The sequence below is a fragment of the Chelonoidis abingdonii genome, chromosome 6 (genome assembly GCF_003597395.2).
Source record: "Chelonoidis abingdonii isolate Lonesome George chromosome 6, CheloAbing_2.0, whole genome shotgun sequence".
Classification (NCBI taxonomy): domain Eukaryota; kingdom Metazoa; phylum Chordata; order Testudines; family Testudinidae; genus Chelonoidis; species Chelonoidis abingdonii.
In genome coordinates this window covers 73849905-73876663 of record NC_133774.1, presented here as the reverse complement: position 1 = coordinate 73876663, position 26759 = coordinate 73849905, and the positions used below count along the sequence as shown (strand labels likewise).

Genomic DNA, 26759 nt, shown 5'->3' with positions numbered 1-26759 from the left:
CTTGCAGCTTCTGATTGTTTCTGCATTTCAGGTTTGAATTCTTCTCTGATACAGGGCAGTGGAGGAAAGAGATCCTGCAAACTAGAGTTAGTTTACTAAGAAAAGACGTAGAGCCACTGCCACTATTGTACATTATTCTAAAATGCTTCCAGTTAACCCTACAGAGTTAGCACAATGAGGCGGCCTTCAGAAATCTCTGCATATGGATGAGATGATGAAGTAAAGAGGAACAGTTTAAGCGCATTAGACTCTAAGGACTTTTTTGGAAATGAGAGAGGCTGTGTGAAAAGGGGTTCCACCTTAACTAAAGTAGAACAAGACTGCTGGTACAGAAAGTCATCCAGGTTTAGGGGGATTATTGAAAGTAGGAATTGAGGAAAAGCCAAGAGCTGCCAAATAGCACTCTTATCAGATATAAGATTGTTAATAATTAGGGCTGTCAATGAATCGCAGTTAACTCACGCAATTAACTCATACCAACTGAAATGTATTCAATATTTTGGATGTTCTTCTACATTTTCAAATATATTGATTTCTATTACAACACAGAATACAAAGTCTACAGTGCTCACTTTGTATCATTATTTTTGGTACAAATATTTGCACTGTAAAAATTATAAACAAAAGAGAGAGTATTTTTCAATTAACCTCATACAACTACTGTTGCAAGGTATTTACATGCCAGATATTCAAAACATTCATATGCCTTTTTTGTTTCGGCCACCATTCCAGAGGACAGACTTCAATGCTGATGATGCACATTAAAAAAAATAATGCATTAATTAAATTTGTGACTGAACTCTTTGGGGGAGAATTGTATGTCTCCTGTTCTGTTTTACCTGCATTTCTGTCATATATTTCATGTTATCGCAGTCTCAGCTGGTGACCCAGCACATGTTCGTTCTAAGAACACTTTCACAGCATATTTGACAAAATGCAAAGAAGGTACTAATATGAGATTTCTAAAAATAGCTACAGCACTTGACCCAACATTTAAGAATCTGAAGTACCATCCAAAATCTGAGAGGGACAAGGTGTGGGCAGAAGTCTTAAAAGAGCAACACTCAGATGCAGAAACTACAGAAACTGAAACACCAAAAAAGAAAATCAACCTTCTGCTGATGGCATCTGACTCAAATGATGAAAATGAACATGCATTGGTCTACTCTGCTTTGTATCATAATCGAGCAGAACCCATCATCAGCATGGACGCATATCCTCTGGAATGGTGGCTGAAGCATGAAGGGACATATGAATCTTTAGCACATCTGGCCTGGAAATATCTTCTGATGCCGGCTACAACAGTGCCATGTGAATTTCTGTTCTCACTTTCAGGTAACATTGTAAACAGGAAGGAGGCAGCATTATCTACTGCAAATTGCAACCAAACTTTTTTTGTCTGAGCGATTGGCTGAAGTAGGACTGAGTGGACTTAATGTTCTACATTGTTTTATTTTTGAATCCAGTTTTTTTTGTACATAATTCTACATTGTTTAAGTTCAACTTTCATGATAAAGAGATTGCACTACAGTACTTGTATTAGGTGACTTGAAATATACTATTTCTTTTATTTTTTTACAGTGCAACTTGTTGTAAATATAAAAAAATGTAAAGTGAGCACTGTACACTTTGTATTCTGTGTTGTAATTGAAATCAATATATTTGAAAATGTGGAAAACATCCAAAATATTTAAATAAATGGTATCCTATTATTGTTTAACAGCACAATTAATCATGATTAATTTGTTCAATTGCTTGACAGCCTATTAATAATACAAGGTATCTCTGTATTCAGCAATGGATAGGAAAGAAGTTACAAATGTGCTGGGGTAGGAACAGCTTGAGATCAAATTCTTGAATAGTAATAAACTGTCATACAAAGGAGTTAAATAATTAATATACATATTTATATAGATAGTATCTATATTATAGAGAAATCTAGAGGTCAGAAGGGAGTAGCGCTATGCTTAGAAGATTCCACAGATTCTCATGAGAAAAAACTAAAATCGAAGAGAGAATTTGAGCACACAATATAGAGCTGCGTGAATAACTGATTTTTCAGTTTGGGGTGGCTGAACTGGAAAAATCAAAAACAAAATTTGGTTAGTTTCAAATTGAAAATTTTTGTTTTTTCTTGCCAAAACAAAATAAATTTCATTTTGGGTCAAAAAAGTCAATTTTTAGATATAGTTTGTTTTTTCAGTTAGGTTGTTTCTGTTGTTTTGTTACTTTTTTTTTAATTAAATCTATCTAAATTTCAAGATGACTTTTGATTTCAAAATAATACTTCAAGACATAAATAAATAAATGGAGATATCCTATCTCCTTGAACTGGAAGGGACCTTGAAAAGTCATTGAGTCCAGCCCCCTCCCTTCACTAGCAGGACCAAGCACTGATTTTGCCCCAAATCCCTAAGTGGCCCCCTCAAGGCTTAAGCTCACAACCATGGGTCTAGTAGGCTAATGCTCAAACCACTGAGCTAACCCACCCCCCTCTTTGTCCTGGAGGAAGAGGGGAGGAGGCAGAGCCATAGTTCTGCCCCCATCTGCACCAGACACAGAGGGCGGTATGCACTGTATTTCCTTCAGGGATAGAAGCATTGCCCCTGCATGGTGGGACGACCCAGGAGGCACTATGCCCCCAGAGCTCATGTATCCAACATGCACCAATACCTTACTGGCACAATAGAGCCAGGTATTCACATCAAATGCCAGATATGATTTTACCTATTTTGCTGCTGGTTAATGATCTGTGAAAACAACTATAGTTTAGATTTACCTATCACGTTACTTTGTATTATGCTGTGTCATAGGCTGGGGTCTTATGCAGCAGGTCATTAAAAAAAAATGCAGAGCTGCCAACATATGCCACCATTTTAAGAGGCAGGAGCTGTAAACCACTGAATACAAGACATTCTTAACATGGACATTACTAATTGAAATTCCCTTCTTTCTACAGTGAAAGCAGCTTCTTGTAGCAAAATAGCAGTTCTGTACCTGAAAAAGTCTGCCTTTGGATTTTATGGAAAATGCTGAAACGCAAATTGCATTAATTTACATTGGACTGGTAAAAATACAATCTCTTTCTCCAATTTCATGGATAATAGGCTGAACTCTCCTGTCCCCTTCCACTCCCCTTCACACCTGCAGGCCTTGTAAGAGCGTATGGGACCAGCCATGGAACTAAGAGAAACTGTGTGTATGTTAGAGTTTGAATTCCCACACTGTACCCAGGATTGACACTTCTTTTGCTTATGGCCTTCATAATGCAACCAAACTGGAACTTTACAGTAGTAGTATAAACACAATGTAATTTCATGCCCACCCTGACCCCAACCAGTGTGTGCTGTATCATGGTGAAGTATTATCTCCACAGCTCACTCTTATAGGCTAGTCCACCACAGTAAGATACACTGGAAGCCTGTTGGACAGTGAAAAAAAGAGAAATTAGAGCCTTTTCTATGCGGCCTGGCCTCATGGGCTATACTGCTGCTTGTAGTTCATTGAGAAGCCTAAAGTAGAAGGGAATCCTACTATCAATACCACTGCTGCTCTGCTCAGTGTTATTGGTTACAGCGCATACAAAGAACAATCTCTGAAGAGTCTATGGTGTCAGTATTAGTTCTACATTGACAAGAGTTTCTCCATCAGTCCAGGCGAAGAAGTGGAGTTAAGAAAACAGGGTCTTTCTCAGTGTCGGCTCTCAGCTATACCTCCTTCCCCTGGACACACACATCATGCACTGGGGATCAGTAGAGATGAAAGAAAGAGAGAGGAAATGGTAGGAAGACCCTAGCTCCTAGCTGTAGTGTAAAGGGAGAAAAAGTATAAGAGGAATCCATAATTACATCTCATCTGAGAGCAACTGAACAGCAGTTCCAGGGCATAGTGTCAACGACGTGGAGAGGTAAGTCATTCCACCTCCTACACAGATTCCTATGTCAATCCCACAAATGCCCTCATGTCACCAAAACCCAGCCCAGAAAAGTTCAGTCTCAATCATTTTCAAATGCTGTCATTCTCCCTGACCAGCTATTGGTGCCACAAGGTGCACTACCAAGGAAGTCGGCAATCTGAAAGGATTTTTACATTAATTTAACTAAGGTATTACGGGCCATTTGCACCATCTGCTGTCCAGGTGTCAGTCAAGAAAAGAAGGGTGGAGATGGGGCATAAGTCTCAAAATACCATTTGGAGGTAAAATTCTTGGTCCAGTGGCTAAAGCTCATGAAAACAAAGTCTAGTGGCCAAAAGGCTGAGCCTACTAGTGAGAGAATGAAACCAGGTACTGTCAATATTATTTCTGAATTCTGTGGATCATGGGAGATTTCTTTCCAATTGTTTCCTGTCTATAGATGTATGTGTACCTGTATGTGCACAAACACACACAGACATGTGCGGTTGGGTGAACATAAGACTTTTTACTGGGTGAGTGACTAACCCAAAAGCAAACAGCTCACAATTAAATAATGGCCCTGAAAAGTCTGTACACAGCAAGTTATCCTTCTACAAAGGTTTGGCATAAAAATGACCCAAGGTGTTTCTAAATGTATTTGTCTTGGTAAATGTCTGGTCTAATTTTGACATTGCCTATAGGGCTCTGAATGTAATGACTGATTCATTGTGCAGTCATAAGAAATCTCTGCTGCTGAGTAGTTAAAGGACATTTTATGTATGTCAAAAAGCCAGGGATAGACACTCATGATCAGCATGGCTCCAGCCCATGCCCAGGCCTGCCTTGCTCCTCCCTCTCTCCAAGTTGAAATATGCCCCTACAATACTTTCCAGTAGATGACAAGTTTCTATTTCTGTTTTCTCTTTCTAGGTGGATGACTGAAGCAGCAGAGAACTTGGTGTCTGAAGAATGGCTACAGTGTTGCTTTAGTGGAGGGAGAGCCTTGCGGGTAAATCGTTTTTCAGCAACCTTGTCTTAAAAAAAAAAAGGTTCATAGGTACAATTTAATTACATGATTGTGGCATAATGGGTGGGTAAAGGCAAAAAGAGTTCTCAAGCACCAGGGTCACAGAGAAGGATTTCAGCACCTCCACCTGGTCCATCAGTCCTTTATCCCTGTACCCACTGAGATGTAATGTGAGATAGGGGTGCATAAATACAAATTGATGTTTGCCATTTGTGACAAAATGTGCCTTTTACTGGGTTAAGGTATAAAGTTACTAGTGCAAGAAACTTATAAACAAAAGTTTGGACCAAGGAATGAATATATGACTTCCACAATAGGCTCATATGGTTGGAGTTCCACAGCAGGAAAGTATGAGCGTGGTCAAGGGAACCACAACGTCCAACAGCATTACACAGCAGAACATACCCATTTTCACAATCAGTTCTTCCAAGGATTTGCCAGTACCAGTCATGCTTTTTCATCCCACTTTAGAGTCGCAAGCTCAGTACTGTGTTTTAGAAATTCTCTGAACCTTTTACACCATTATTGGCTCCATCCTGGATGTGCGGAGTACTCTGGCTTGGATCCAGCAAAGCACTTAATTAGCTTTTAAGCACTTTAGTACTGTTGAACGCTAATTGTGTGCTTAAGTGCTTTGCTGGATTGAGGCCAGATTGCTCAGCACCCTGCAGGATTAAGGCCTATTAGAGTAAAAAAACAGGGCATTTCTTGGACACATTTGAGTTGATCAGGCATCTACTTGTAACTAACTAAATCTTCGCCAGGAGCATAGTTGGTTCTTTACAGGACATTATAATATGTTTTGGAGCTAAGGCTAAGGCAGGATAGGTCCGTTTTCATATAATCATTTCATTTGTTATGCCATAATTTTACTTGCGTAAAGTGGCAGTGTCAGCTTTACAATGATTTTTGTTTTCCCCAAAAGTACTTTACAAAGGTTGTAATTATGGGTTGATCTCTCTCACTTTTGATCCTGCTTTACCAGTTGGGATGAAAGGAATTTGCACTTCCAGGAAAGGAAAGCAAGAGCTAGCAATTTACAGATTGTACACTCAGAAACAGATCTTTTCCTATTTGCCACCCACCAACATCTGTGTGAAACTATCATTGTTTGCTCTCTCTTTGCATTACCAAACATTTTTGCTCGGAGGTAGGTGGGAGGAGGAAGAGAGAAACTAAACAAAAAAACCTCCAATAATAGCCTGCCTATTATTTGAAGGAAAAATAAACCTTATTTTTCCCCCCAGTGATCCACGTGACATCGCTCACTCGTATGTGTTCTCCATGTTATCCTATGGGAGATGAATCAGAAGCTGAAAACAATGTTTTGTAAAGGTGGTCACACCCGTGTAGAAAGCTCAAGTAAACAGGCTTTGTACAGTGAATTAAAATAGAAACTTGGCACAGAGGTAGACAATTCTGCTGCAACCCATCTACTACAGTTGCCCTAACCTGCAGCATTTGTGTCTAGTGGATGTAATTCGTGCTCCATCACTTCCTTGACCTGCACACGCGCGCACACACATGTTCTCTCTCTTTCTCTCTCTGTTCAATGCCAGTGCAGAGCTTGGCAGCACACAGGTAGATTCTACATCACTTTATGCAGTATTTTCAATGTCTATCTCCCCTCTGTTAGTGGAACCATTGCAATCTGCTGCATTCTGGCCTTTCTGCAGTCACAGAAAGGCCAAAAGGATATCATCCCCATAGAAAAGAAATTGCAGCAATGTATGAGTTCTATAGATCTGTGTCATAATAAAACCAAGGTTTTTTCAATATTGTGAGCTCATTTGATATTCCAATGAAACAACAGGTATATTCTGTAGTCACTTAACATTTCTGTGGGTCATGGTGCAGGGTAACATGAATATATATTGCTGCTAATGACATTCAGCTTTAAATCAAACAGTTCTAGCCCTGTTTCAGCAAAGTATGCTTTGCTGTGTGTGAATGCTGACTGAATTTATGCTTATTTTAGCTTGAGCTGCCATTAGTTTTATCAATACTATTCAGTTTCCTGTTAAAGCAGTTCAACAGTACGTGTTCCTTCATGCAGCCACACCTAGCGATGATTTACAAATGCTCCAAACACTTCAATGACCCCATTGATATGGCATAAGTCGGGGTAGGCAACCTATGGCACATGTGCCGAAGGCAGCACGTGTGCTGATTTTCGGTGGCTCTCACACTGCCCTGGTCCTGGCCACTGGTCCAGGGGGCTCTGCATTTTAATTTAATTTTAAATTAAGTTTCTTAAACATTTTAAAAACCTTTTTTACTTTACAAACAACAATAGTTCAGTTATATATTACAGAGTTATAGAAAGAGACCTTCTAAACACGTTAAAATGTGTTTTAACGCAAAACCTTAAATTAGAGTGAATAAATGAAAACTCGGCACACCACTTCTGAAAGGTTGCCAACCCCTTGCATAAGTCATTGCAGAAAAGGTCAGGATTCATCATCCAGTTTCTGTCACTCAGCATTCACACTCCATTTCTTTGCTCTCACTGCACTGGGAAAGCTGAGCAGTACTACCTGAATCTCTCTTCCTACATGAAAAAAATGCTTGTTATATTTGTATCTCCACAGGGAAATGGGTTTGTATCAAAGTAATTCCCTAACTACAGAACTTTCCGAAAAATGAGAAGCATAGATATCTTACCAACTCAAAGCACCCAGAATAATTACAAAGGCAAAATGGATAAAGTTAAAGAGCTTAGAGATTAATTCTTAATTACTGTGGATAATAAGGCCATTTATTTATTAAGGATTATAGTTTTATTAACATTGTATTATTCATCTGAAGGTCAGAAAAATTTGCTTTTCATATCATTTTGGGACTATGAGCACTGCAAAAAAAGTTACCTTGTTTAGTCTCAAAACTAATGTCAGCATTAATACAACATTAATTCATGACATTTTATAGGTCCATTCAGACATCGGGCCTTAGTTTTTTCATACATGGCTGTGATCTTGAAAGGTAACAGGGTGTAGGGGGTGGTGGTGATATTTTCTTTGCTTTATACTGCAATAAAATTTAACCCCTTGCAATCCCCTGGTTCTTCCAGTTGAGAAACACTGTCTTAGATGTTTGGTCAAGGGGATCGCTTGAATGTTTTGTGTCTAGGTCATTTGTTTGAATCCAGCCCAGGACTATAGTGATAGAAAGTTGTTAGTTACTGACATTTACTTGCAGTATGTGAAGTGAGTTGGTGGTCTGTGTCCAGTTTGCTAGTAGACAGGTGTCCACCCCACATACTGGTTGTAGTTAAAATATTTTATTAATTTATCTCTCGTGGGGTGAGGAGTTGATACTCCTTTTAGTATGAGAGTTTTAGTCCAAATTTGGTGGGTCTGGATGAGGGTGCTTCGACAGAGGGACTATTTTAGGCCAGACACATAAAAACATATGGCCCAACTCAGTTAAGTGTTCAAATATTAAAATACTCTCCTGGTTAGTATTGTCTTTATGAGCAAATAGAACAATACAAGGTAAGATTTCTCTGGCATCTCAAATACATGTACAAAGCTACTTCCCCCCACTCACTCACCTTTTCCAGAGCACAGAGGCTCAAGCTTTAAACTTCTCCCTTACCCCATCAGCCAACCTGTCTGGTAGGTTTATGTGAGGACACTCTTATACCCATTATCTCAAAAATGAAGTGTTAACAGCAACAGCTGTCTTTAAAAGCTCTCCTATACCATTAGGTAGTCAGATATCCTGCCTCTTTATGGGAATTGAAGCAGAAAGCTCCATATCACTTAGCACCTCACAAGAAACAGAGGAGCAATTAATTGTTTCCTGGGAGGTTTTACAGGGTATCCAGCTTAATCCTCCATTCTCATTACCAAGAGCTAGCTACACCACTTCTTTCTTCCCCTCTTTTCACTGTTCCTTCTTTTTTTTGCTATCCTCTTATTTAACCTTCAAGTACCCACCTAACATGCCTACCCTAGCTCCAGATTCCAGAAAGAAAATGGATAGAGTGAGTAAGAGTAGTTCTCAACTGTTTGCTGTCAGATTGGGAGGGCATGTCTAGTTGGGTCCTGCAGGGATTAGTCCTGTGTCCAGTACTAGTCAATATTTTCATTAATGACTTGGATAATGGAGTGGAAAGTATGCTCCTAAAATTTGTGGAGGAGGGGTTCAAGCAGTTTGGAGGACTAGATTAGAATTCAAAATAACCTTGATAAATTAGAGATTTAGTGTGAAATCAACAAGATGAAATTCAGTGAAGATAAGTACAAAGTACTGCACCTAGAAAAGAAAAATGGAAAACTCAACTACAAAATGAGGAATAACAGGATAGGTGGTAGTACTGCTGAAGAGAATCTGGAGGTTATATTAGATCACAAATTGAATGAGAGTCCACAATGGGATGCAGGTGCAAAAAAGGCTAATATAATTCTGAGGTGTATTAACAGGAATGTTGCATGTAACAGGAGGTAATTGTTCCACTCGACATGGTTCTGGTGAGGCCTTGGCTGAAGTTCTGTGTACCACACTTAAGGATAGATATGGATAAATTGCTGAGGGTATGGAGGAGAGGAGCAACAAACAAGAAGAACAAGATAAAAGGTTTAGAAAACCTGACCTATGAGGATAGGTGAAAAAAAAATTGGGCATGTTCAGTCTTGAGAAAAGATGGCTGAAGTCTTCAAATATCTTACAGGCTGTGACAGAGAGGATGATGATCAATTGTTCTCCCTATCTACTGAAGTAGGACAAGAAGTAATAAACTTAATCTGTAGCAAGGGACATTTAGATTAGATATTAGGAAAAACTTTGTAAATATAAGGTTAGTTAAATTCTAGAATAAACTTCAAAGGGTGGCTATGGAATTCCCCAGGTTTTTAACAACAAGCAGATAACCTGTCAGGGATAATCTGTCAGATATAGTCTGAGTAGACTTAGACTGTCAGGGATAGTTTACTTGGTTCTGTCTCAGTGCAGGGGGCTGGACTTTATGACCTCTTGAAATCTCTTCCCGCCCTACATTTCTCTGATTCTAGCTATAATGATCAAAATTCTCCCATTAGCATGAAGCAAGTGATGTCCATTATGTCTTCTAGTACAGTCTCAAAGCAAACCACTGCCCTTACTTACATGAGCTATAAAAATGGGAGCGAGCAAGTGAAGGCTGGTGACTTAATGAAGAATCGAGTAGCCTGCAAGTGCAGAGCAGCCTAGGAGAATACTCTCTGGCATGCATCATGCTGCTGCTCAGAAAGGGAACAATGAGCACCATACATGTAGGTAGACCAAAGGTGTAACCATATACCCAGACTGAGAGGCCATAGACCCTTGAAGCCATGCAGTATCAATAAGTATGCTAGATCGCTCCTCTCCTGATATTTTACCATTCAAGAGCCCTGCCATTACATGGGTATGTTGGGAAGGAAACAGAATAAACATCTTCTTCCACCCTGCAAATGTAATCATGCGGCATAGAGAACTATTAGGTCCTTAATCGAGTACAAGTTTCATTTATCCATTGGTTTAATATGCATCAATGTTGGGGTAATAAAGATAACATTTAGCCTTTGTAGATCTCAAAGCACTTCACAAAGGTTTTGCAACAGTACATGAAGTAACACACTAAGACAAATCAAGTGACAATTCTTTCCCCTACCAGGGTCAATGTGGAGCCACTTCTCCTGCCTGTAAGCAGGTGAAGTCATCAAAAGTCATATCAAAGACACTTTCAAATTTTATATTTGCAATGTTTCCTTTTTTGTTTTATTAGCATTTTCTCTGCTACATATTGATTATTCCAGACCTCTGCCAACATGTGTGGTTAATATCCAGCTGCAGTCTGTTTCAAAAGGAAATGTCAAAGTTTAAATTCAAATGAAGGATGACATTTCAGAGTCTGCATATTCCATGAATAATTGCTCTTCTCTACTTTCTGGAAACTTTAATGATAAAAAAAATAATATATTAAAAGAAAAATCGCAAAGGTAGATTTATAATGTTTTGATATAAGATATCTAGACCCCTGAATCTTCTTTTCAGAGGCAAAACACTCTTGGAAACAAATTCAGCTCTTTCAAAGATCTACAAGCTTCACTTGCAAAATACTGACAGGTGACTGCACTTGATCAGAAAAAAACAAACACAACCACCACCCTCCACCCCCCAAACAGGCTTTATACCATATTTTGCCCTCTGTTTTTTCTATCTGTAGGTGTGTAGGCAGGATGCAGATAAGCACTTCTGCTTTTCGCAGGCCCTATTCAGCAATATATCTAAGCTTGTATAAGAAAGTCTAGAGGAAATCATAGTGTACTGTACTCTTCCTTCCAGTCCCCTCAGTAAGCAAGTTATGCCAGCTTAGGTTCCCTCCAAATTCCCTCTAAATCACAGGATAAAGTTCAAAGGTGGTACATAATTTTGATCTACAATAACTTAGACTCTCTCCTCCCATTTAACTCTTGGAGCTTCTTACAATTACTTTTAATTGCAGTAGCATCTATTGGCCCCATTGTACTAGGCACTGAACAAATATGTAGCAAAAAGACTTGCTGCCCTAGAGAGTTAAAATGTCGGGTTTATGAAAAGATGCGCAGTGCGTGCAGAACAGACTAACAGGGTTGGCTGGGGAGGAGAAGCTAACAGTAAAACAAACACACTTTTTCTTTCAGTGTCCTGTGAGTTGGTGCAACATATACTTCAGTGCACCAGAAGAAGCTAGCTTAGGTATAAGTAGCACTCTAAGGGTGGCTTGTCTTCACAGGGAAATTGACCACAGTAGCTATAGCGGAATAATTATGGTTATTACTGTTTCACATGTTGATAAGCCCTGAGAGAGTTTGAGCGTAAGTTATATTTCACCTCTGAATTTGACTTTAAGACATGGCCAGTATTTTTGGTCAAAAATATTGTAAACCATAATATGAATCCCTGGTTTAGTGTTTTTAGCCAACATCTGTGAAGTTGGTTAGACAACTTTCAAAGTGGCTTTATTAGTAGAGGTGTTGAGAATCCATAGTTCTCACTGGTAGTTGTGGGTGCTCAGTACCACTGAAAAATGAAGCTACTTATTGCCTATGATGGATTTAGGAACCTAAGTTTAAGACACCCAAGTTTTGGCCTGCTATGTGTCCACCGTGTGCCTCATTTTGGTTGTTGAAACTAAAACAGGCATCCTATTTAGTGGTCTAGTACCCTTATGGAGAAGTCCTATAGAATCTAATAGCTTAATATTTTTCTAAGTGCTACGGAATTCAATAGAGAATCAGAGCAATTCTGTAAGACTATTCAGAAAGCCTCTAATATTTTTATTGTACTTATCCTAATAAAAAGCATTCAAATATTTCATAGGTCCTACCTAAGACCCTAAGGTTTATGTGAAATGGCCTCATTCATGTCCAAATATAATTTTGCTAAAGCGGCTTGCCTGGAACCACTTCAAGAACTTTGGTAATGAGAAACAGGCCTCATTTCACCATCCAAGTTTTGTTGTGAGGCTTTCGGTCCCCACTTCAGATTTAAATGAAATCAATTTGAAATAATAATATTTCATGTCTTTTTATTTATTTTCTATTCTCTGTGTTACCTTTCCCTGTTTGGATCATTTTAATAGCTTCTGCTTTTTATTAAGTGATTGAACTTTCTCTGACTACCTATTTTTAGAAGCAATAAAAGAACTCCAATAGAGCAGAACTTGGTTAAATCACAATAAATCACTCGGCACCTTTAAAAGATGTGTCCCAAGGACTTGAATAAAGGCTATTACATTTTGGTATTTTATCAAAGGATGCATTAGACTGTACAGTGTACTGTACATATCCATCCATCACCTGGCATGTTCAAGTCCCCAGTCTTGCAAACATCTTAAGCACATGTGTAACTTTATTCATACGGATAGTTCTATTATGGGACATTTCACATTAATGGCACTACTCACAAGAGGTACAAACATCCATGTATGTTTGGAGGATTGGGCCCTAAAGGTCCAATCCTGAAGCAAGATGCCCAATGAAGTCAATGGGACTTTTGCCTGAGTAAGGAATCTAAGCTAGATTGTGCCTTCACCTTATGTGCCAAGTGGGTGAGTAGAACAGGGCTTAAGCCTCCACTCAGCACCTCCACATATGGCCAGCATAGACCTGTCCATATCATGGTTCCTGGCTGAGTAGGGAAGAAAAGAGCTCCCCGTCCCTCCCACAGCTCCTATCACCAGCGAGTGGGCAGGAGGGGAGTGGATCATTGGCTCCTACACATTCGGTCAGTGGAGCTAGTTGGATGCTGTATCCTGTTAAAGGGCTGTGTTGGGTTATTTCTACCTCAAACACAAGAGGGTGAGGAATTGCATCTCAGTGGGGTGTCTCAGGGTTGTGTTTAAAAGGCACAATCTAGCCCTTAGTAAAGTATTCAAGTTTGAGCCCTAAAACAGAGGTGTCATTTTTCATACCTATATATATTTTTCTTAATTAATTTTTCTTGTACTATTTCATACCATATTATTGCTCAAACATAGGAATTTAGATGCTGTATCTGACCCCAACAAGGAAATGTTGTGTTTTAACCTATGGTTTCACATTGGCTGATATCCAGTTCCCACCTCTCTCCCCTTTGTTCTCCTCCTCTTTCCCTAATGCTAAGCAATACAGCTCCAGCTCATAACATCTACGTAGAAGAATTTTGTAGATATAGCATATCTGTTTTCTGATAGAGTTACTGCATAACTGATGCATGTCTATTATAACAAAAGAAGAACTAAGAGCTAAATCAGATCACAGAAATAGGTGCAGTTTTCCATTTCTGCTTCACCAGCAAGCCAGCTACGTGGCTCACTCTCCAAAAAAGTATTCAAATTAATTGGAGAAATACAAAACAGAAAAAAATAGGGATGTATGGACCTTTTCATAATAAAAATAAAAACAGAAAACTGCAGCATGTCATTCTGTGCACATTCTTCAGAGTCAAGCATTTGTACTACTGGTACTTCTCCAACCACTGAAATAAATGCACACCTAACATATCATATAAAAAAATGCCTGAGGAAGGGCAAAGTGAACACCAAATCAGGACCTCAGGATTTGTCCCATGCTGTTCAAATGTCAGACATAATGTATTCAATGGATAGCAAAGAATTATAATCAGAAAACCCTGATTTATAATTAGGAGACATCAAACAATTCTTTAAAGGGGGCTGTTTGTACTTTCTGCTTTCATTTGTCTTGTCTCAAATCTACAAAAACACACTCTCTCTCGTCTCTTACCACATGTAGAGCCTTTGAATTCTGACCTGCATAAAAGAAAACAGCAAAGACTGTAGATGTTGCATATCAGATGGTACCTTAATTTGCTGTGTCATTTCCAAACATTTTGCTCCCAGCTTTGTTTAGTTTCCCTCTGGAACCTGGCAAGTTGCAGGTTAGTTATCAAGTTACATTTTCATAACAAAATGTTCTTCTATTTAAATTTTTAGTCCTTATCACCCTTAAGGATCCAAAAGAACTTCGCAAATTGCATATGCATAGAATCATACTACTGAAATACAACTTCATCTAGGCTGGAACCCCTCTGCATTGGAACACATTAGTCATTCTGTAACAGCAGCATATTTAGAAAAATTAGGGAAGAATACATATTACAACTTCTAAGGAATTATGCATGAAAATGTAGCCCACATTATACATACTTGTACATAGATCTTTGGCTACGTGAGGGGGAGGGGATCCCTGGACACCCCTCCCCCAGACCCCTTGTCCATTGCTTACCTTCTCTTCTCCCCCTAGTTGGCAGCCCTTCGGGAAGCTCTGTAAGGGCAACCACCCATGGTCAGAGGGTTGGTTACTCCACTTCCCTTCCCCTTGCAAGAGAGGAGGATCTTTCTGGAAAGAGGACCAGTTTCTCATGCATCCCCTGGATGTTCAGCTCAAAAGACTTAGTGTCCTATAGTCTGTTGTCCCATTGCAGAGTTTACCACCTACCCCTCTTCGTGGGGCACATTGCTATCAGCCAGGGCAGCTTCAGGAGCGGTGTCTCCTCCTCCGAGAGATGTCGCAGGTATCTCCTCCTCAGCTGATTTACCTCTGTTACCAGAAGCACCTGCTGGGGCAGCCTTTTTCCTGTTCACCACCCCATTCCTGTGGTAAATTTTGCGCTTTTAAGTTCCTCCTCTTCCAGGCCAAACAAGCCTTGCAGGTGCATCTCATTAGTGAGGAACAGGACCAGAAGAGCTCATTAATCTCCACCATACCCAAGTGAGGGTGTGTCTCTTCACAATCCCTTTTAAAAAAAAAAATTGGGCCTTTTACATTGAATTGAGTGACTCCAACGAAACATTTAAAAAGGACAGATCTCATCGTGTTGTAAAATTAATTAATAAACCATTCAAATGCAGTATTAGATCCTAAATAGATTAGGTGAAGTAGATGGGGTGAGATGGAGGATACGGTCATGCTGTCTGGAGTGGGTCATGACTATGAGTAACAACCTCAGAGCTGACTGTCAAAAAGCAGGGCAGACACCCCAAACCGGTTGTAGGTTCTATAATAAGATTTCACCAAGCCAGTAACAAGTGTGAACTCCTGAAGCACTATAACAGTCTTACCAGGGAGTCACAGACAGTTCCCTTGGGCTCCCAGTCTGTCTTGCCATCTAGGCAAGCTGGACTTAGTGATAAATGGTCACTTACACCAAAGATCACAAAATATTCAGGTTGCTCCCAGTCCCAAAGAACCAGTCACTTACCCCAGCTCAATTTGTCTTGCAGATCTCACACCAAAGACCACACTTGTAGCCAACCCTATAGTAAACTAATTAAGAATTATTAACTAGGCAAAAGAAATGAGAGGGAGTTATTTACAGATTAAAGCAGGCACCATATGTGTACAAATGAGTTAGTCTGTGGTTCCAAAAGGTGACAGAGATGTAGTAATCTGTTCACTGAATGTCTTTCAGGGCTAACCCAGGCTGACCCTGGGGATCTCTGCTTTTGTCTCCTAGCTGCAGCCCCATGAGAGTTCAAACAACAAAGAAATGAAAAAAGCTTAATGTCAGCTATCTTTATTTCCCTCTTCCAGAATTCAAACTGAGGGGGATGTGCCCTTCTGCATGTAGCCTGTGTAGGGGCAATTTTGTATTGTGATGCTTCACAATGGCCCACTTAGTCTTGATAATCCTCCTTAATGGGCCTGGGGAACCTCTCCTCCTGTCTGAGTTCAAAGCAGGCATTTTCACAATTATAAAGCAAAACTTTCATATTACCTTATAGCAGGGGTTCCCAAACTTGGTTCATGGCTTGTTCAGGTTAAGCCCCTGGCAGGCCGCGATATGCTTTGTTTACCTGAGTGTCCACAGGTACAACCACTCACAGCTTCCAGTGGCCACAGTTCGCCATTCCCGGCCAATGGGACCTGCGGGAAGATGCATAGAACATTTCTTGGGGTCATGTTCCTTAGCTTCATATTGAAAACTGGAGAAAAAAATACTCCCCCACACAAATGAATGATTTTAAAAGGTCTAGGACTTTTTTTTTTTTTTTTTTTTTAAAGAAAAGCTTGCAGACAATACAAAGAAACAAAAAAACAAACAACCACAAGTGCTAGGACCTGGTCCAGCAAAGTAACATGAAGCATGTATAACATTAAACATATAAGTTGGCCCATTGAGTTCCGTGAAATTAATCACATGCTTAAAGTTACAAACGTTTAAATTCTTTGCTAGTTTGAGGCCCTTTGGCCAGATTTTCAAAAGTATTTAGAAGCCTAAATGATACATACAGGTGCTTTTGAGAAATCCCAAATAGAATTAGAACAAAATAATGCTTCCAAGACCAGTAAGGGAGTAACTTTAACTGTTTGTTTAAAGATACAGTAACTTTAACTGTTTGTCTTTACATGCGTATAGACCTCTCCACTGTCTTATATGTCGCTCCTCTCCTGTCCTCCATACACATGTATGCATTTGCAGTATCAGGACTGTACAATGTCTCTCTTACATCTTCTCTGCTTTGTTGCTTATTTAATAAAATCCAAACACATTAATAAGAAGTATAGGAATATGGAGAAATGAAGTTCACAATTTCTGAAAAGGTTTACAATGCTTAATGAGTAACAAGATAACATAGTAAGGGTTGATATGTCATTCATTATGATTGTTTCCATCTCTTTCACACTAATACTGTATGTGATTGGAAGCATTATGACTAAACTGGTACAAAATTTTAAGGTTTCAGTCCCCAGTTACTTGCACATATTTGCTCCCTGGATTTTACTTTGAGTTTCAGGTTTGAAAGAACTCAAAAAGTCAAAGTTAAACTCACACAAACCACACAAAACTATGAACCACACAAAACTATGAATTTTACCAAACATTAGCCAAGGATGGTTCAAACTGGACAGAGGCTCACTCTTAAAGTTTGTAAACTCTAGCTCACCTGGCCTCTGCTTTGAATTTGTAATGGAGCCCAAAAATCAGGTGAGTCTCGTGACTTAAGTTTAGATTTTGAACAGGTTTACATGTGACCCGGTGTGAAGCAGATTTATAGAGGGATCTCAGCCCAAATTCTAGCTATGCACATGTTATTATTTGTAGAGCTATATCTCTGATATGTGCAAATAGCCTTCACAAAATCCATTTGAACTGAATTGGTGCACACAATGGATTTTTCACATGGAAATTTGCATATGCACGTGATAATTTAAAAAAATGTGCCAGCAAATAAATCAAATTTTGAAGATTTGATCCATCTGCTTGAAAGCTGCAATGACAATATATGTCTGAAAATTTGAAAGCTTTCCATTCTTCCCCCATTTCCCAACCAAACAGAACATCAGACAATCTTGGGAGAAAATAACCCAAGTTGCATGTACTATAGTTTGTCACTGCAGACAAGCCTTTTGCTTTAAATATGTTCCTCTACATTTGCAAGACATTTGTAGTATATTTATCTTTACAGTAATTACAGTATCTCTCCTGATTCAGCCTAGTTTTACAGAGGTAAGTCATTTGTTTTTCCATTTTCATTCTTGTAATTTGCTGCCTCTAAAACATTTTTTAGGAGTAGAGAAATTGTTAAGTGTTGAAACTTAATAAAGCGTATATTTTCTAATACTAAAATGTTTTATGGAAAAACAAGAATAAAAAAAATTTGTTGTTTATAAAGAAGTGTATTTGCACAATTTGTATACAAATATGTAAGAAGAAAATAATTGTTGTTTTAATTCATTGATGTTCTACTAAGGTTGGTTGTTTCATTGTTTTCCCTCAACCTACTAGCGTTGCATCAAATGAATAGTGATTGATTACAGATTGTCAACTCTGGCTCTTGCTGATGCCACATTACACTAGGCCCATGGAAGTTTGATACCTGTCCTTTCACCTTTGGTACTGATCTAGCTGAACTTTGTGTTTGCCACCACAGAGGTACCTCCATGATGTTGTTCCTCATGGTGTTGCATTGCTCCAATTTCCTTTCTCAGTTCTCCTTACTGAAGCAAAATGAGATGACTTGGGCGATGTCTACACTACAGACCTTACAGCGGCACAGCAGCGCTGGTGTAAGGTCTCCTGTGCAGCCACTCTGTGCCAACAGAAGAGAGCTCTCCTGCTGGCATAATTAAACCGCCTCCAACAAGCAGGGGTAGCTATGTCAGCGAGAGACTCTCTCCTGCCAACACAGTGCTGTCCTCACTGGCGCTTTTGTTGGTAAAACTTATGTTGGTCAAAACATGCTTTAAATTATGGCTGAGGAGAGAGAGAGGAAGTTAGATTTAATCAGAGTAATGAAACCAGTCTGCTCAAGCAAATAATCAGCAGCGTGTCACTAGTCCTTTTAAGAGGCAGAAGGATCTGAATTGTTTTATAATTACTTCACAGCAGTAATAGCCTTACATCATAGGTAGTCCAAGTGACTTCAGTGAGTCTAATAATAGGAGGACATACTATTAAATACACACAAGGGCTGATCTTTGTGTCCTTTTTAATATACGCCTCCCTCTCCCCCCCCCACACAAAATCACCACATGCATTTGTCAATGCCCTAAAAGTAATTCTTAGGCCTGATTCTGATATCACTTACAGTAGTGTAACTCTACAGACATCAATGGACTTACTCCTGAGTTACACCAACAGGTGGAAGATCAAAATCAGGCCACAAATTTGCTGAAACGCCTATATTTGTAAAAGCTTGGGTTATGCAGTAATTTTAACTAAGTCAAGTTTCTGAACTCTATGTAGTCTGAAATGAATGACAAAGAGACCATAATTTGAAGCAAAATAAGCAAACACAGTGATTATAGGCTTCCAAGTTTGTGGGAAACTAGAAAGCTTCATTTGGCCATCACACACTGAGCATCAGAAAGAAAGTTACTTCAATTTCTAATTCAGTCATCATACTGCTGTTTGTTCAGTGTCCTTATCAAATTTGGGGCATTACAAATACAGAGATAGGTATTGCATTTTGCCCAGGAAGCGGGGAAAAAAGGGAGAACGAGTAACATTACAATTTAATCTTAGAGTGATTCACATGGTCAAAAGCTGTACATTTAAAAATTACTTCTCTTTGGACTTGCTATGGAAGGACCTTTTTATACTTTCAGAAAAGAGTTGCCATTTTCAAGGGGGGGATATGCTTTTCAGTTACTCAGTAATCTTTGTTCTGTACATTTTCCTTTCTGCAAGCTAACAAACAGGCAAGTACATTGTAAAGTACATTACACTATTTGTTTTTCCGCTTGCCTGCATAGATGTAAGTTAATTCAGATCCTTCCTTCTCCTCTTCTAAAGAAATGTCGAAGGACCTTGCCAGCCACTTGGGGCTGTTGCTACCTCCTTCCCAATCACAGAGTATCTCATACATACTACTGACTGATTGCAGTATACAAAGAGTTATGTGATCACACAATATTAGTTTCAATCACCATTCTTTTCATCATTACAGCAGAGTAATACTTTTGTAACCATGTACAAAAATATTGAGTGACTCTACAAACAACTCCCATGTGGAAATACTCTGAATTTTAGCTTTTCTTGATGTGACTTTTCACAGACTTGGTCAATTGTTGCCTATATTTAGCCATCTTAATCTTGTTTTATGTTCAATTTTATTATAAAAACTACCCGCTACAGCTATAACACAGTGTTATTTCTCAGCAAACCCACACATAGGTATTTGCAACTATTCTTTTGAGAACCTCTTCCATCCAAACAACTCGGATCTTTACCCCTTCCTCCTAGCATTTTGCTACACCATTTCTCTTTGTCATGTTGCACTCCATATGATTTTATGAAAATATGCTAATGAGTGTGAATATAATGTAACTGGAATATGCTTCATGCAAAAGGTCTCTTGTAAGATATCATTACAAAGCTTATAATCTGTTGAGTGTGGTCATCCTATTTGTATAAATGTATCATTCTTGTATCTGAAACTAGAAATATGAAATATAACTCTGAGATCCTATTCTAATTATGCAAAGTGTGGGCCATTAAAGGTGGTTTGGAATCTTGATGGCTCCCATCAACTAGGACAATTGGTTGTAAATGGCTCTGTTTACTTGCAAGCCTTTCTGTGAGTCGGGCCAGGAAGAATGAAGGCTTGGGGTCTCAGGACATGTGACCATGTCACCTGGTACTGGAATCCATCTTAAACCTGGTTCTTTTTCATTTAGAACAGGGGTCTCAAACATGTGGCCCGCAGGGCTATTTCCTGCTGCCCGCCAAGCAGCCTGCGCCCACCCCCACAGCCTACCTCCAGGCCAGGGGTGGGCAAAGTACAGCGACAGGATTTCCCCCCTCGAGCCCCACGCCGGTCCCTGAAGCGGCTGGCATCACATCCCTGCAGCGGGGGGGGGGGCGGTGAGAGGCAGCGGCTGGAAGAAGCAGGGGGTCCGGTCGCGTGTGTTGCCCTGGCTTCACAGGCACTGCCGCCCTTGCCCCCCACAGCTCCCATTGGCCAGGAACGCGGAACGGCGGCCAATGTGGAGCTTTGGGAGAGGTACTGGAGGCGCGGAAGCAAGCGCAGAGCCCTGCATCCCCTCCGCCCAGGGGCCACAGGTTCATGGTTCAGCGACTTCCCAGAGCAGAGGCGGGGCGGCCTGGGCCGGGGCCGGCAGCCTGCCTGCCACGGTGTGCATTGCTGCCACCCCGGAAGCCCAAAGCCCTCCTGCCCCCTGCCTCCCAACTCCTGTAGCCCTAAGCCCCCTGCCTGCACCTCAACCCCCACCCTGAGCCCCCTGCTGCACCCCACACCCCAACCCCATGCACTGAGCCCCCTTCTGCATCCCCCACCCTTCTGCACCCAATCCCTGCCAAGCCCTTGCCGCATTCCTACACCCCCCTGCACCCCAATCCTTCCGACTGAGCCACCTGCTAGCACCCACACCCAATCCTCTGCCTGCAGCCCCTGCCTGCCACCCAACCCCTCGGCTTTGAACCCCACTCCATGTCCTGAGCCCCTGCCTGTACCTCAACCCCTTCCCTGAGCCCCTACTGCATTCCACACCGCTTCTGCACCCAATCCCCTGCCCTGAGACCCCTGTCGGGCACTCCAACCCCTGCTGCACCCCACCCTGCTGCACCCAACTCCCTGCCCCTGAGCCCCTGCTCTGCACCCACCTCCTAGCCCCAAGCCCCTGCGCATCCCACACCCTTTCTGCACCCCAACTCCCTGCCTGAGCCTCCTGCTGCACCCACACCTCAATTCCTGCCCTGAGCCCCCTGCCTGCACCCAACCCCTGCTGCACCCCAATTCCCTGTCCTGAGCCCCCTGCTGCATCCCACACAACCCTTCTACACCCAATCCCCTGCCGAGCCCCCTGCTGAACTTCAACCTCCTGCTGCACCCCAACTCCTGCCCTGAGCCCCCTGCCTGCATCCACACCCTTCTGCCCCTGAGCCCCTGCCTTCACCCCAACTGCCACTCAACTCCTGCCTGAGCCCCCCACACACCCCTCATGCACCTCTGGGGCAGGGAGGGGGCAGAGTTGGGGTGGAGACTTTAGAGAGGAGTTAAATGGGGCAGGGAAGGGTGGAAGAGGCAGGGCCTCATGGAGGGGTGGAGTGGTGCATGGCCGGGGCAGCGAGGGTGTCAGTGATGCGGCCCTCGGGCCAATGAACTAGCCCTCATGTGGCCTTTGTGGTCATTTGAGTTTGAGACCCTGATTTAGAGAGGAGGGTGGGGACCCAGAGAGAAAAGATCCTGCCTTGTGCCAAAGCTTATAAGAGGGGTTGGGCTGGAACAGAACAAGGGGCTCCAGTCATGAGAAATCCTGAGTTACCACCTGAGCTAGAGCTACAAAGAACGGTACTGGGGAAAGGATTGGGGCCCAGACTAGGAAGGAATCCAGTCTTTGAAAGAAGCTTATTGGAGCATCTCTGAGGGTGAGATTATCTGTAATCAGTTTGTTATGTTTAGGGTGTTTTGTTTTATTTTGCTTGGTAACTTACTTTGTTCTGTCTGTTATTACTTGGAACCATTAATCCTACTTTTATATTTATTAAATATTTTTGCTTATTAATTAACCAGAGTAAGTAATTAATACTGGAGAGCAAACAGCTGTGCATATCTCTATTAGTGTCAAGAGGGTGGACAATTTATGAGTTTACCCTGTATAAGCTTTATACAGAAATAAAACAGATTTATCTGGGGTTGGATCCCTTTGGGGCTGGTGTCTGGTGCTGGAGACAGGAGCACTTCTTAAGCTGTTTCAGTTAAGTCTGGCAGCTTGGGCACGTGGTCATCCTGGGTCTGTGTTGGAGCAGACTGTGTTGGAGCAGAGTTCTGAGGCCCAAACTGGCAGAGAAATGGGCTCAGAGAGTGTTCGCACATCAGATGACAGGCGCAAGCGGTTTCTGTGATTACTCATTACACTCCTCTCTAGTGCTAACTAAGGCTTTCAGCCATGCTCTGAAGAAAGATCTTCTATAAACCAGACATTATTTGATCACAGAACTCAGTGCATTTATGATTATGACTGGAGAAGCCAAGAGGTTCAGAAGTTGTTAAATAATCATCTGAACTTTTTAATGCTTTCTTCACGCTTACCAAGTCCCTCTGTGTTAAGGATCAAAACTGGCAACCTCTACAAAACAAGCTCTCTGCTTGAGACTTTACTGTAGCCTTAGTTTAGTCAGGTTGTTGTTGTACTCTTCACACAGTCTGCATTCTCCATTATCAAGGAAGTTCAGCAGAATGCGATGGCCCATTTGTAAATACGCTCTATGATCTAATTCATTGGAAGTATTTTTATGATTTTCTTTATAGTCCACATGCTATTTGCACAGCATTTTAAACTCTTTAGCATCGTGTTTTAAGTTTCTATGAGCTTTCATGGGACTTAAGCCCATGTTTTAGAAGATCATAGAAAATCATAGAACTTGGAAGGACTCGAGACGGTCATTAGTCGATCCCTTTTACTGCAAGGCAGGACCTAAAGTATCCTCTAGACCTCACCTGACAGGTTATTGATCAAGACCATGCTCTTAAAATCTTCAATGCATGGGATATCCACAACTTTCTACGGCATTTTATTCCAGTGCTCGACCACCCTGACAGTTAGGAAGTTTTTCCTGATGTCCAACCTAAACCTCCCTTGCTACAGTTTAAAGTCCATTGCTTGTCCTATCCTCAGAGTTTAAGAAAACAAATTTTTCTACCTCCTCCTTGTAACAACCTTTTATATAATTGAAAACTGTTATCATGTCCTCTCTCTTCTATCTCCAGACTAAATAAACCCAATTTTTTCAATCTTCCCTCATAAGTCATGTTTTCTAGAGCTTTAATCATTTTTGTTGCTCTTCTCTGGACTTTCTCCAATTTGTCCACATCTTTCCTGAAATGTAGCACCCAGAACTGGACACATTACTCCAGTTGAGGCCTAATGAGTACAGAGTGGAGCAGAAGAATTACTTCTCGTGTTTTGCTTCCAATACTCCTGCTAATACATCCCGAATGCTGTTTGCTTTTTTTGCAACAGTGTTACACTGTTCCTTCCTAAGTGGAGTACTTTGCATTTGTTCTTATTGACAAATTTACTTCAGACTATTTCGCCAGTTTTTCCAGATCTTTTTTAATTTTAATCCTATTCTCCAAAGAACTTTCAACTCCTCCCAACTTGGTATCATCTGCAAACTTTATAAGTGTACTCTCTATGTCATTATCTAAATCACGATGAAGATATTGAACAGAACTAGACCCAGAACTGATCCCTGCGGGACCCCACTTGTTATGCCCTTCCAGCATGACTGTGAACCACTGATAACTACTTTCTGGGAACAATTTTCCAACCAGTTATGTACCCACTTTATAGTAGTCCATCTTGGTTGTATTTCCCTAGTTCGTTTATGAGAACGTTGTGCGAGACAGTATCAAAAGCCTTACTAAAGTCAAGAAGTTCTGTCCTGAACAGAGATGCTGTTTTTTCCAGTGAATTCTTTTCTGTCAAGATTGTGGTAACTAGTAGATTCTAAAGGAAAGAAAAATCTGGATAATATTCAGCTAAAGAAAACATGACTAAGTGGAATGAATGTGTTGTGAAAGCATAAAAGTGACTTGGTCAAAACTGTTGTAGAAACCAAAATGAAAGGGCTTCCTACCCCTGCATATGACGAAGGCAGTTTTCTAGGACAAATTTGGTTTATTTCTTTTAGAATGGCTCTTGCCCTGCCATGTGGCTTTATGATGGTCATAAACAGGAACCAAATCACCTCAGGAATTAGCTTTGACTCAGCATTCACTACCCAGCAGGCAGTTAAAAGCCCAATTATGGCTGTCTCTGTGTGGCTATCAGGATTACCCCTTTCACACACTACTTCCAATCAGGAGGCAGCAATAATTCAGCTACCTGAAAGCAATAGTGCAAGGAGGAGCTGAAAATGCTGCCTCGGACTGCTCAAATTCCCAGTGAGGCACATCTGGGTGGAGTGCCATATCGCTGTGTCTTCCCCCCCCCCCCCCCCGTGTATTGGCATGTAGCTAGGGGGCTACATATGTTACTAGATGTGTAGTAAGGGCAACTGTTCAGGGTGCTCCCATCTCCGTAGCATTATAGAAGTATTATTATGTTCATGGCTTACATATGCAGACTGCCGCCCTCCGCCCCAAATTTAAAGCCATCAGTCATGCTAATTGAACCCACAATAAGGTAATATGGCTGGTGGCATGAATTCAACCTGATTTTATTTACTGTGTGTCACAAGCAAAGGTGGCGTTTGATTTTTCTCTTCAGTACCGACTCATAGAATGCAGCCAAGTCTCCCAATCTGTGTCTGTTGCTCTAAGTCAGTCCTGGAGAGACCAGGACTTCATTTACAGGAAGATGGATTGAATGAAGTAATAGACTGATTGAATCCTAGATGTTTAGAGACAGAAAAATCAGTGATTAAGACATGCTGGTAACTGATGGTTTTAAAGGGATTAGAAACCAGAAATTTATAATATGAGAAAACAAAATGTCTCGTTCTGACTTTGCTTTGTTTCAAAATGCTCTGTGAAACCAGCATGCATTATACTGATAAAAACACAGAATGAGAGAGATGGTTTATTTTCCTTAGGGAAGATTCCTTTCAAACTGCCTCTTGCAGCTATTCAGCTTAATCAATAACACTTCTCTCATTCAGTGTGGTGTTGCAACTTCAGACACATTCTTTATAAAAAATATAAGAAACCTTGAAAAGCAGTTTTACTGGTAAATACCCATTTACGTGTATAGAACTGTGTAAGCCTACATAAGACCATTTGTAATCTCAGCAGTGAGGGCAGTCATTACTAAATGTATGTTTTGTAACAAGCATCACTGAAGCAAAATGCTGTATTTTTTGCATACCGGGGAGTCAATACAAGGCATAGGGAAATCCAGATGTATGATCCCATTGGATAAAATAAAAATCAATTTTGCTGAAAACTAGGACTGCAAAGCCCTATCCTGCAGCCCTTTTCAATATTTTCAAAATGAGTTTCAGACAGAGCTGGCCAAAACACAAGAATCCTGCTTCACACAAAAAAATGGAGGCTTTGAAATTTAACTGCGCTCTGCATTCAAACAAAGCTGAGACCTTTCTAATTGTTTTGTGAAAAAACCAAGAGAGAAACATCTCCCAGAATACCCAAGAGCCCAGTGGTTAGGACACTCACCCTGCATCTCCCACATCCCAGATATCAAGCAGGGCAGGGTCTTAAGTCTGGATCTCCCAGTTCCAGCTGAGTGACCCTGACTACTATTCTGGGGTTGGGCGGATGTTTGCCTCATTGACCAGAAATTCTATCCTGGACCTGAGAAACCTTCCCAGTGAAAATTTAGTCAAAATTAATACATTTCCACAAAATCAGCCTTTTCTGACAAAAACATTTAGCCCACGCATGAAACCAGGTGTTGCCCTGCCTATGTCACCTGTGGGGCCCGATCTGTTAGGCATGCTCTGGGTATGCCTAACTCCATACAAAACAACCAGGAAGTTGGAGGGAGAAGAGGCTTTCCTCATAATCATTAACCCAGTGGTTAGGAAACTTACCTGGGTGGTGGGACATCCTGGTTCAATTCCTTCCTCTGCCTGTTGAAAAGGGATTTAAACAGGGGTCTCCCACTGCTCTGGTGAGTGCCCTAGCCACTGAGCTTTGGCAGCCTTCACTTAGGTGTCTAAAAGCTCCAAGAGAAGCAGGGCTTAGGACACACACCCATCATCAACATCTATTGCAGGGGTTGGCAATCTTTCAGAAGTGGTGTGCCGAGTCTTCATTTATTCATTCTAATTTAAGGTTTCGCGTGCCAGTAATACATTTTAACGTTTTTAGAAGGTCTCTTTCTATAAGTCTATAATATATAACTAAACTATTGTATGTAAAGTAAATAAGGTTTTAAAATGTTTAAGAAGCTTCATTTA

The 26759-nt window shown here is 40.9% G+C and overlaps 1 long non-coding RNA gene across 1 annotated transcript in view; it reads left to right on the top strand.

The window, feature by feature from the left end:
• LOC142046987 (uncharacterized) overlaps nt 1–26759 on the top strand; it is a 116222-nt gene that overhangs the window by 84862 nt on the left and 4601 nt on the right. Inside the window, exon 2 of the long non-coding RNA XR_012656124.1 lies at nt 4826–4904. This is a non-coding gene — a long non-coding RNA (uncharacterized LOC142046987). The remainder of the gene's footprint in view (nt 1–4825; nt 4905–26759) is intronic.